Below are 13,195 nucleotides of genomic sequence, written 5' to 3'. Positions count from 1 at the left end.
CCTGTACAGAGATTGTAATTCCTTGTCACTATCGGTATGTGACAATATTTAGAAAAAGAGGAAGCTGTCACAGAAAGACTTTGTTTCGTAAGCCCCTTTTTAAAAAATAACAATAAAAAGCTTTAAGAAGTTGAGTCTAGACTAAAGGATGTGTCATCATTATTGTTATGACCAAGTTAGTTTAGCAAGCAAGATGTATACTTTGAGATTATGGCGCGCGTGTGTTTGTGCGCGTGCAAAACTCTCTCTCAACAGCTGGAAATCTAGTCTGAGTAAGAGGCACAATGGAACTTTCAACCACAGTGGAATGAGCGGCTTGTGTCATCACACACTTGCGTTTTCTATCTAGCAATTCAGTTCGCAGCAGAAATTTCAACTATTTTGAGGGTGGGGGAGCCAAAATGCTTAGGGGAATACCACAGAGGCATTTGACTATTTTATTTTACTGTATTAAAATATTAAACATTTTTTCCCCAGTAAACTAAAATGTAATCAAGAGAGAAGATGCTGAAACAAATGCACACATGCATAAATGAGAATAAAAGCTTTTTAAAATAATAATAATAATAATAATAATAATAATAATAATAATAATAATAATAACAAGTCAGCAGTTTCCTACAAAATGACACAAGGAAGTGAAAAAAATTTAATGAAGATTCAAACTAGGGCTGAACTACATGTTACATGTTTTAAAAAACAACCCATAGCCTGGCACACACCCTTTTTTTTGTACAAGAAAAACTGCTTGGAGAATGGTTATTAGAAGCAAAAAAAGGAAATGGAGTGTTTAACACTTCCCGCTCTTGCTGGAATTGTCTGAAATTAAAGAAAGATTTGCAGTCCCTGGGATGAGGGGGTTCAGCATGGACAAACACTTACTGGGAATTTTTTCTGGCCTATTTAATGTCACCCAAAATGTATGATTACTCCACATTTAATGGCCTAGCAAAAATATTCAACCACTTTAAATGGGGTCTCAGATGGAAAGCTTCATTCATCTCAACTGGGCTTCACGGGATTTCAGCATGCCCGCTGCTGGATAACTGTCCACTCGGGCTTTTATGAACCGCTCGATGGCATTTGCCAAGCAGCAGATGCACCACAATACACACTTAGCTTGTTGCATGTAGCCCAGGAACTGTTTTGTCCTCTAGGTTGAATTCTGGACATCACATTGGGATTGTGGGAGAGAAGGGGCATTTGTTGCCAGCTCTGGGTACTCCCATTGCCCCATGATGACTGACCCTGCTTCTTTGCACAGAATAATACACCGGAATTTGCCACTAATGCATCATTTTCAGCAGCGAGTCACAAAATAAGCAAAGTCCAGATTCATCTCTAAATAGCTCCTGTGAATGTCTGTCACATTAAGAGAAGAAAGATATCATACAGGAAGTGAGGACTAATAGTGGAAAAGTGACAGAAAGCAGCAAGCAAAGAGAAAGAGAGAAAACTACCGTAGTTTGTGATTGAAGCAACTAAGCAGTTTTCTTGAGCAACAGAAGAACATCACACCTGTCCTGCTTTGAAGATCTTCAGGGCTACTTGGTTAATGATGTATTGCCTTTTTAAAAGGAAGTTATTGGCTCTAAGCCAGTTTTTAGGTCTGCTGGTTGATTGGTTTACATACATACAGTGGTAAGTAAAGGTAAAGGTAAAGGTACCCCTGCCCGTACGGGCCAGTCTTGCCAGACTCTGGGGTTGTGCGCCCATCTCACTCAAGAGGCCAGGGGCCAGCGCTGTCCGGAGACACTTCCGGGTCACGTGGCCAGCGTGACATCGCTGCTCTGGCGAGCCAGAGCCGCACACGGAAACGCCGTTTACCTTCCCGCTAGTAAGCGGTCCCTATTTATCTACTTGCACCCGAGGGTGCTTTCGAACTGCTAGGTTGGCAGGCGCTGGGACCGAGCGACGGGAGCGCACCCCGCCGCGGGGATTCGAACCGCCGACCTTTCGATCGGCAAGCCCTAGGCGCTGAGGCTTTTACCCACAGCGCCACCCGCGTCCCTTCCACATACAGTGGGACCTCAGGTTAAATACTTAATTCGTTCCGGAGGTCCATTCTTAACCTGAAACTGTTCTTAACCTGAAGCACCACTTTAGGTAATGGGGCCTCCCACTGCTGCCGCCCTGCCAGAGCACGATTTCTGTTCTCATCCTGAAGCAAAGTTCTTAACCTGAGGTAATATTTCTGGGTTAGCGGAGTCTGTAACCTGAAGCGTATGTAGCCTGAAGCGTATGTAACCCGAGGTACCACTGTACAAGCATAATTTTATTTGTATGATGCCATTCCATGGTTAAAACCATGCTCAAGGTGGCTTTCAACGTGGAAAAAAATTACAGAAAAATGCAAACATAATAAAAGTAGTCATAAAAAATAAATAAATGGAACATTGAAAAGTACACAAACAAATAAAACCATTTCCACATGGATCTAAAACAAAGGTCTAAAACAAAGATACAAAGATCTAGGACCACAAATTTAGCAACAAAATCCCTAAAGAAAAAAATCCCTTTTGTAGCTGGAGTCAGTCAGGACCCCTCCCTCCCAGGCCAGGTGGGAAAAGGCCTGCAAGGCAGGGAGCAGGTCTTCCAGGGCTCAAACCCTTAATTTAGGACACAGGAGGGGAAGCTCTCAGCCCCGGGTCTAACCAGGCATCTGACTTTGTCATTTGGGGCAAGCCACACCATCCAGTGCCAGATTTATATATAAGCTAAACAAGCTATAGCTTAGGTCCCCACTCTTTTGGGGTCCCCACAAAAAAATTAAAGGAAAAAAACTAAGATAGGTTCAACAATTACTTTGATAAAATACATATTTTGTTATGTGCAAATGGCTTTAGATATCTATTAGGTCCATAAATTACCATATATTCAACAAAAAAACAGCAACAATTTGTTGTTGACAAAGGACAGCTGGGCATATAAAGGGCCCCATTACCTTCAGTAGCTTAGGGCATGGGTAGGCAAACTAAGGCCCGGGGACCAGATCCGGCCCAATCGCCTTCTAAATCTGGCCCACGGACGGTCCGGGAATCAGCGTGTTTTTACATGAGTAGAATGTGTGCTTTTCCTTAAAATGCCTCTCTGGGTTATTTATGGGGCATAGGAATTTGTTCATTTCTGCCCCCCCAAAAAAATATAGTCCAGCCCCCCACAAGGTCTGAGGGACAGTGGACTGGCCCCCTGCTGAAAAAGTTTGCTGACCCCTGGCTTAGGGCCTCATCAAACCTAAATCCAGCCCTGACACCACCTGTCAGTTATCTAACACCAGGCACAAGAATCTGGTATCTTCAATCTAAGCACTAATTGTCGAGATCAGAGATCTCTCATCTTTGTTTTTAGCATTAAGAACCCCAGTGCTACACTCAGAGGGGCTTATCTTGGATACAAGTCTCAGGTGCTGGCTTTTACCGAAAAACCACAGGCAGGCTGAAATCGGAATCATCTGTCAAAAATGGCCCACAGAGGGTGGGTTAGTACTAGATCTGGCCTTTAGGCTGAAAAAGACTCCCTAGCCGTAATTTAGGATATGGAGTTAGAGCCAGACTTTGGCCGCAATCCTAAATCCACGTATATGGGACTTTCTTCACTGAATTCAACAGGTGGCAGCCTTATTCATACACAGAGTACACTCATTGAAATCAAAGGGACTTGAGTTAAGGTTCATTCATGCTTCTGTTCACTTCGCCACTTTCCCCCAAGGAAACCCATGGTTTAGCGCTGAACAGGAAGAAACAGAAATCAGATTCTCTGCCGATAGCTATTTGATCCGATTTAGTACTAAAGAGCGAGTTTTCTGGGGGAAAGCAGTGGGGGCAAAACTGCCCAGACCAGAGCCTAGAAAGCACGGGACAAGCAGAAAACGGTTCGGATCCATGCTTTGAAAGAACAAGACAAGCAGAAGTGTGGATAAGCTCAGAGTCTAATGAAGTATGGCGGAATCTGGATCAAAGCCATTGTTTCTAGTTAACAGTTGCTGGGAATCCCAAATGGGGACTCAGGTCCTGCTTGCATGGTGAGGCCCTGGCCCCCCTAGCTCCCCCCGAAATAAATACACAAACACAAGTATTGGGATAAATAAGGCCACAACTTTATTGGTTAAAGTTGTGAGCAGTTTGGCTTAGGCAACTGGCTGAAGCAAGACTATATCCTGACACCTGTCCGACTGCAGGAAGTTTCTTAAGGGTCAACCACCAGAAGAGGGATCCCTATGATGTACATCAATTGAGCACAGCCATGGTCACCGTTGGGGTCATGGCATGGCCCTAGCCCACGCCCAGGCTTCGGACAGGAACCATACCCCCACTTTGACGTGCTTTCGAACTGCTAGGTTGGCAGGAGCAGGGACCGAGCAACGGGAGCTCACCCCGTCGCGGGGATTCGAACCGCCGACCTTCTGATCGGCAAGTCCTAGGCTCTATGGTTTAACCCACAGCGCCACCCGCGTCTCTATAATAAGACTTACTCAATGCCTAACCACCAATCGAGCCAAAGGCTCACTGCCAACACCCTCACACCTGCAACCAACAATGCCCTCCATCATATTGGCCTGCCAAAAATCAATGCCCATGTCCGAAAGGTGAACGCCATTGTTACGAAACAGGGCCTTCTGGTCAAACGTGATGGCGGGGTGCTGGGAGACATGGGTTTTTGTCATTATCACACACCCCTTCCAACATTGTTCCTTATGTAATCTCCTGTCTGTCATCTTCCACTTTGGTATAGCAATTGCCCCTGACCAGGGGGTAGGCAACCTAAGGCCCAGGGGCCAGATGCGGCCCAATCACCTTCTCAATCCAGCCCATGGACGGTCTGGGAATCAGCGTGTTTTTACATGACTATTTAAAATGCATCTCTGGGTTATTTGTGGGGCCTGCCTGGTATTTTTACATGAGTAGAATGTGTGCTTTTATTTAAAATGCAACTCTGGGTTATTTGTGGGGCATAGGAATTCGTTCATTATTATTTTTTCAAAATGTAGTCTGGCCCACCACATGGTCTGAGGGATGGTGGACCAGCCCATGGCTGAAAAAGGTTGCTGACCCCTGTCCTTGACCCTCCAACACAGTCCAGCAGCAAAGGAAGCATTCCTCCCAAAAAGTGGTGGTAGTAAAAAAAATCTCTCATCTCCCCCACCCTCCAATATGCAAAGCTAAAACAGTAATGCAAGTCATTCTTAATCACGTTAACTATGCCTATGCAAATGACACGGTGTCCAGAATTCAAGCCCAAGCCACTCAAATTCATGTACTTTTGTTTAAATAACAAAAGACTCTTTTTCGACAGCTTTAGATGGGTGTAACTGAACATCAGGCGAGAAGGAAAAGAAAACGATGGAACAAAAATAGCTCTGTTGGACTTCCTTGCCTTGAATTCAGGTGTATACAAAGACAGCCATCACACTTGCCTGTTCCGATTCTCAATGTGCTGCAAACTGGAATGTGTTTGAAAAGCTTACTAGGCAAGTATATTTAGAAACTGTAGCCTCAGTGTCAGAATCGCACTACGGATTCTCTTGCTTCTGGGTTTTTTGTGGGTTTTAGGGTAGGGGTTGCCCCTAGAGGCAGGGAATCTTGGGGCTAATGGATCATACTGGTACTCTGATAATAACTGTACACTTATGGACTATTGTAACAAATGGATCTATCATGGCAGAGTATAAACCAGTTGCAAGCAGATGTTACAACTGCAACAGATTATTTAAAGTATCCAAGGCTGTTTTGTTGAGTGCTGATAAATTATTAAGAAACAAGACAATATATATAAAATGTATTCTCTAACTTGTATAATTAGTATCCTTCAACTTGTATACGTTATCTGTTACTGTTTGCTAATAATTTTCTGGAACGAATCGATCACTCTAGACTGGCTACATTTCCCCAGATGATGCACATTAACCTCCATTATTATATTTACCTCTGGTCTGATCCTGCACAAGTTGCTGAAATTACTGTTTTGCCAGTGTTAGTTAGATCCACCTGCAATTATTGAAATCTCTTCTGTGACAGCTCTGCAGCGTTAAAGACTTTTGTCTTAAGCAGTGCAAATTCTATCACGTGCGTCAGCCAGGGCAAGATCATTTCATTTTATAGAATTCAGTACCAAGATTGGCAAAGCTCGCTTTTTCAAAGGATGAGAGTTAACCTCATAAATGAGATTCCTCTTTCCACTCTCCCATTTCAGTATTTTGAAAAACGAAAAACAAAACACAGAGGTACATTAGATGACCTGATCCACCAAAGTCCTTCTTATGGGGCGTGCATTGGATAATTGATTAAGAAAATGTATACATCGCTTTAACATTTTTGGTAGAGTCCCCCAATCCTTACCCCTAATTTGTAGAAACTTAAAAAAATCAGAATACAATACAAACAAATAAAATAATACAAATAAAGACCAGAATGCAGTAAGTGCTTTGCTCCATAAATTCAAATGGCACCTAAGCAGGAGGAGCACCCTCAATCATCCAAATAGGCCTAGGAGAGCAACTGGATTTTTAGAAGACATTTGGAGCCTCAGAAAGAGCTTCCTGGATTTCTTTTGGGAGAGTATTCCAGAGAGTTAGCACTGCAGCTGAAAAGGCCTATTTCCAGGGTGTTTCCAAACATGGTGATCTACTGGCCACCATATGGCTAGCAGGGTCCCTTCCGATTAGGGTAAACGTCAGTCTGACCTACAGTTACATACTGTTGAGGATGTTTTAATGCCATTGGTGCAAAGCTTATAAACAGAACCGAGAACTATATAAAACAAACACACACACACAAAAACCCCAAATGAGCAGACTCGTTGTACAAGTAACAGGCTGCAACCCTTTTAACACTTGAGGTTTAATGTAGTACTTCTTGGAATGACGTTAAGTGAATTAATACTGTAAATTCCAGCTCTAAAGGAAATTACACTGCGCTTACGATCCATCCTTAAAAATAATCAAGAGCACAGTTTCCCAAGTTCCCAACAGCCAAAGCACACTTTTTTTATTTGAATTAAAACTGATGATACAATTCAGAGCAAAAATGAATAATATTTACTTTGGGAGATGTAAATGCAAGTGCCACCCACATTCCAAGGGGCCATGGCCTGTTTTCCAGCAGAAACCGCCAATGTTGGATGTATCCTGTATCCCTTGGAAGTGGGCGGCATCTTGCAGGATACAGCCATAATGACTAGGAACCATTCATAGTCCTGTTCTCCATTATGGTTTAGTGACCATCAATCCTAATGGTGCACAGGAAGATACAGTTGATGATAACTCAGCCCACCTTCCAAAATATAACAAACACCATATTTTTCCGTGTATAAGACGGTGGTTTATTAAAGAATGTTAAAAATTGGGGGTCGTCTTACACATGGATAGTGCAGGGGTGGGGTGATTGGTGGCAGCCAATGGCAGCCACAAGCAGGACATTGTAACCGGCGTTTGGGCCGGTGATTGGTGGCTGTGGCAAGGCCTGCTGGCGATTGGCTGCTGCTGCAGTAACTGGGCAGGCGATTGGCGGCTGCTGGTGGTGAGTGGGCGGATGATTGGTGGCTCTGTTGAGGCGTGCGATTGGCAGTTGGCAGTGGCTGTCAGGAGGGTGAATGATTGTCAGTAATCCCCCCCCCCCAAAAAAAGCTCAACAACTCTGGGCAATCCTTAATTTCCTTAATTTGGAGTCCCAAAAAATAGGGGTCATCTTATACACATGGAAAAAATATGGTATTCACACCACCAATTTATTGTGCCCCCTCATTTGTCACTGCCAGGGCACCACCTTTCTCAAACATCATATACCTCTCTGTTTTGGGGGGGCATTATTCAGTCTAGAATTCTTGTGCATGTATATGAATCCGTGACCAAGAAAAAGAGACGGTGGAAGAAGACTGGAAGAAATTTAAAGTTTATCTCAAAAATTGTTTTAAAATTGATGAGTGCTAAAATGTCAAAGGAAAGGAAAATATAGAATTACAGCTGTAATTGATTATGTATGAGAAGAAGCATAAAAAGAAAATAAGTAATTAATTAATTGGTGTGAAGAGTTACTGAAGAAATTTAAAACAGGGATGCAGAAAAGGGGAGGTAAGGGGAAGTCCGAGAAGTAAGGTTTAGGAAAAATAGTTTTTGAAATTATACATGTTTATATGTTCTTGTTTGTTTATGTGTGTGTGTTGTTTTGTTTCTAATTTGTGTTGGAAAATTAATAAAAAAATATTTTTTTAAAAAAATGAATGCATTGATGTGCTCTGGATATTCCAATCCTCTCTGCTCATTAACACTTACATGGCAAGGTTAAACTGAAATCTAAGGGTGGCCTCATAAGCAAGCTACAGTGCTAAGTTCGTACACAGGAAATTATTTAAATTCCTTTCCTATTGCCCCTTGCTTGTGAAATGTTTCCCCTGCTTTTTACCTCCCCATACTCCTTTTGAGCATCTAAAGCCTTAGTAGTTCACCTTAGTTGTTTCTGAAGCTTACATAATCCCATAAATGGGTGAGAGAGGGGAGATCACGTCGCTCCAAGAACAAATGTGTTCTTCAGAATTACAGTAAATCAATACACCTGCAATGATTTGTTTAGCCAAATTGCCCGACAACTACAAATGACGAACATTTGAGCAAATTATGTTTAGCGTGTAGGCAATTTGCATGACAATCCAACACACTGTTTTAAAAAAGTAATTTTTCCGGCTCAGCTGAGGTGCCTGTAAAGTCAGTTTCTAAGCAACGCTCCTGGCAGGTTAAGACTTCAAACTAAGCTACGTGTTCAGAGAAGTCACAAGAGAAGGCAGGCCCTTCTCAAGAGGGAAGCAATTCAGAGAGATGATGGGAAATCACATGTCTGAATGCTCAGCACCTCACCCTGCCAGAAATATACAGAAAACGAAGAAATAAGCTAAGGAGGCTAGGGAACTATTCCCCAACACATGCTGCCCACATTTGTAATGTAACAGTAAACCACTGTTTGCAACAGGAGACAGGTGAAGCAGAAGTTAGTGACTCAGCAGTGCACACCAACTATGGATAAACCACAAGAAGCCGTGTGAATGCAGCCAGGGGAGCAGCCCCACATTCATTGTGAACTGGTTAAGTTTTAAAGAGACTTGATTTTTTTATAGGCTTTGGTTATGCAGGAATGCAAATATATATATCTGCAGCAGAGGCGTGTTTTTTTGAGAAACCCATCAATAATAATGACAATAATAAATAAACACAAGATTATAAATTCCTCCTGGAAAATTATGCAATACTTGTTCTTTAATTCAAGATAGTAGCTGGACACACAGGACAAAGAGAGTAAAAAAGAAACTCTAGCTGGATGGGATGTGGGTGGCGCTGTGGTCTAAACCACTGAGCCTCTTGGGCTTGCTGATCACAAGGTTGGCGGTTCGAATCTCTGCGACGGAATGAGCTCCCGTTGCTCTGTCCCAACTCCTGCAGTTTGAAAGCACACCAGTGCAAGTAGATAAATAGGTACCACTGTGATGGGAAAGTAAACGGTGTTTCTGTGTGCTCTGTTTTTGTCACGGTGTTCCTGTTGCACCAGAAGCGGTTTAGTCATGCTGGCCACATGACCCAGAAAGCTGTCTGTGGACAAATGCCGGCTCCCTTGGCCTGAAAGCAAGATGTACGCCACGACCCCATAGTCGCCTTTGACTGGACATAACCATCCAGGGGTCCTTTACCTTTACCTTTTACCTCTAGCTGGAGCTAGAATGAGGCATGGTGATATGGGTGCCTCTACTGATGGACCAGAAGAACAGATTGCACCCTCTTACTCAGAGGGCTTCTCACCTGCTGCTATTGCTGCCGCTGTTACTGTTACCTACTAGTCATGGAGCAACCCGTGGTGCTCAGCAGGACTTCCCAGGCCCATCCCACCCCACTCTAAGAAAGGGGTCCCTCCTCAGAGCAAGCCACTGTGGCTGAGTTGGCCACTGAGGGTGCTTGCCCCGCTACTGTAAGGTAAAGGTAAAGGGACCGCTGACCATTAGGTCCAGTCGTGGCCGGCTCTGGGGTTGCGGCACTCATCGCGCTTTATTGGCCGAGGGAGCCAGCGTACAGCTTCCGGGTCATGTGGCCAGTATGACTAAGCCACTTCTGGTGAACCAGAGCAGCGCACGGAAACGTCGTTTACCTTCCCGACGGAGTGGTACCTATTTATCTACTTGCACTTTGACGTGCTTTTGAACTGCTAGGTTGGCAGGAGCAGGGACTGAGCAACGGGAGCTCACCCCATCGCGGGGATTCAAACCGCCAATCTTCTGATCAGCAAGTCCTAGGCTCTGTGGTTTAACCCACAGCGCCACCCGCATCCCGCACTGCTACTGTAGCAAAACACAAAAAAACTTGTTGTTAAACTTTAAAAAGGTATTTGCTGCAGCGGGAGCAGTGCGCTCTTTGTGGCCACTTGCATCCCTCGCTCTGAGGAAGGACCCTTTGCTTAGAGTAAAATGTTAAGAGGATGGCCTCGGAAATATTGTAAGTGGCAGCAGAGGAAGTAAGAGCAATGGCCGAGGGAGGGGGGCAGAGACAAGCAGGATTAGCTGGGGAAGGGAGAGAAGTGAAATCCAGCAGTGCAGAAAGGCAGCAGAAGCAACGTTGCCGCAAATGGCACACAAGCGGCCCTGAAAATGGCAGACCAGTTTAGGCAAAATAAATGCAGGGTTCTTTTTTTATACATAAAGACAATAAATTGTGTTCACGTGCATGAGAAGTGTAACTTTCATCTCTTTCAGATGGATGTCACCAGCTAACAACCTATTTCAGTTAAAATTCATAGAATCATAGAATTGTAGAGTTGGAAGGGACCCTGAGGATCATCTAATCCATTGGTTCTCAACCTGTGGGTCCCCAGATGTTGTTGGACTACAACTCCCATCACCCCTAGCTAGCAAGGCCAGAGTTCAGGGATGATGGCAGTTGTAGTCCAACAACATCTGGGGACCCACAGGTTGAGAACAGCCGATTCTAATCCAAAGAAATGCAAGAACATGCAATTGTCCTATACAGTGGTACCTCCAGTTGCAAACGGGATCCGTTCCAGAGGTCCAGCCGCATCCTGAGGAATTCGCAACCAGAGGTGCTGCTTCTGCGCATGCGTGGTTTAGCACTTCTGCGCATACACACAGGGTGCGGTTTAGCGCTTCTACGCATGTGTGTGCAGCAAAACCCAGGAAAATACTTCCAGGTTTTTCGCATATGTATCCTGAAGGATACATAACTGGAGGTGAACGCAACTAGAGGTACAACTCAACAGGGATTGAACCTGCAACCTTCACATTATCAGCACCATGCTCTAACCAACTGAGCTATCCAGCTGGGAATTCTTTCTTTCGGCATGCCACATAGAATCTCACACCTTAATTTCTACTTTTTGCTGCTCCCCAGTCCCTATTTTGGAAAGAAATGTTCTCTCTTAGCCTTTCCTTCCAAAATCGGGATGTTTCTTTGAAAAGAGTTATATAAAGAGCTACTAAAAGCACATTGGCATTATACTTTGCTTTTGAAGGCAAAGTTTTCCACTGTAATACCACCGCGCTCAAAGTTCCAGTTTGTGCAGGTCGTCTGCCAGACTGACACAATTTGGTTTGGCAAAGGAAGCCCATAACCTAAACCAACAGATACCACTCAGTCTCAAATCTGTTTCCCCATGAAAGTCCCTCACCACAGCTCCACATCTCTGTATAACATTTAACAACATGGGATTGTGCAAGCTTAAAAGAGCATCAAACTGACTCACAGAGTGTGGTTAAAAGTTGCCTTTATCAAAATGAATCACATCCATTTCAGCACATGCCGAGTTCCCATTTTCCCGCCCACCCAAAAAGTGTCAGTTTAAAAATAAAAATATACGAGACATGAAGTCTTTAGATTTAATTCTACCCATTGCAAATATTTTCAAATGACAAGTTGCTTGGGGGCTCTCAATAACTACGATTACTGACAATTGTATTTAAACATGGAGAAATGTGCCTTTAGAGAGACTGGGGTTAGAAATCTCAGCTTCCACAAGATTAAGGATGGCAGTCCCTTTGTAGCTCACCAGTTGTGAGGAGTTATTTAATTAAAAAGGAGTGCCTAGCGTCTTTGAGAAATCAGAACCTGTTTCTGCACTCATGATTTTATGTCTCTTCGCAACAAACATACACACCTTTCTCCTTATTTAGACATAAGCAAGCGTTTCAGTACATCTTTAACTCTTTGGCATTTCAAGCTGATAGTAAGCTTTTAAGGAAAACAAAACAGTGGTACCTTGGTTCTTGAATGGCTTAGTTGTCGAACGAATCGGCTCCCAAACGCCACAAACTCGGAAACAAGTGTTTCGGTTTGTGAACGTTTTTCAAAAACCGAACGTCCAGCGCAGCTTCCGATTGGCTGCAGGACACTCCTATAGCCAACTGGAAGCCTTGCCTTGGTTTCTGAATGGTTTTGGGAGTCGAACGGACTCCCTAAATGGGTTAAGTTTGAGAACAAAGGTACCACTGTACACTTATATATACACATACAGTGGTACCTCGGGTTAAGTACTTAATTCGTTCCAGAGGTTAGGTTCTTAACCTGAAACTGTTCTTAACCTGAAGCACCACTTTAGCTAATGGGGCCTCCTGCTGCTGCCGCCGCGCCACCAGAGCACGATTTCTGTTCTCATCATGAAGCAAAGTTCTTAACCCGAGGTACTATTTCTGGGTTAGCAGAGTCTGTAACCTGAAGCGTCTGTAACCTGAAGTGTATGTAACCTGAGGTACCAATGTACGCACAAACAGTTGGGGGAGGAGGGAAGCTGGGGGCAAAATCCCCAACCGAACAAAGCGCTTTCAAAGACCATTCACTTGAGGGCAACTCACTTTGCTGGTATTGACAAACCAGTAGTTGTTTAAATCCAGCTCTCGTCAGACCCAGCCAACATGGTCAGGGGTGATGGATGTTGCAATCCAACATCTGGGATGGGTCCCCTACCTCGGCTATAGACAAAACGCATGGCCCAATCTTATCTGAATTAAATACAGCAGAAAGTCTATGCAGGGAAATGCATGCCGCACTATAGCAGCAAGAGCACACATGCACAAGACAAGAGCCACATGAAGGGTACATCTGGATGACAGTCCAAAAGACAAAATTATTCCAGGCTATTATCCAGTTGTCTGGAGGAGCAGAGGACCAGCTGGCCACAATGTTCTGCTCAGAGTTAAACACAGACAGGAAACCGCA

General features: G+C 44.0%; 1 protein-coding gene across 1 annotated transcript in view; it reads right to left on the bottom strand.

The window, feature by feature from the left end:
* TGFBR2 (transforming growth factor beta receptor 2) overlaps nucleotides 1-13,195 on the bottom strand; it is a 69,592-nt gene that overhangs the window by 17,721 nt on the left and 38,676 nt on the right. The gene's annotated exons all lie outside the window — the stretch shown is intronic.

This window comes from Podarcis gaigeae (assembly GCF_964106915.1).
Source record: "Podarcis gaigeae genome assembly, chromosome: 12".
Classification (NCBI taxonomy): domain Eukaryota; kingdom Metazoa; phylum Chordata; class Lepidosauria; order Squamata; family Lacertidae; genus Podarcis; species Podarcis gaigeae.
The sequence above is the reverse complement of the archived record's forward strand: the minus strand, read 5'-3'. Positions and strand labels throughout refer to the sequence as shown.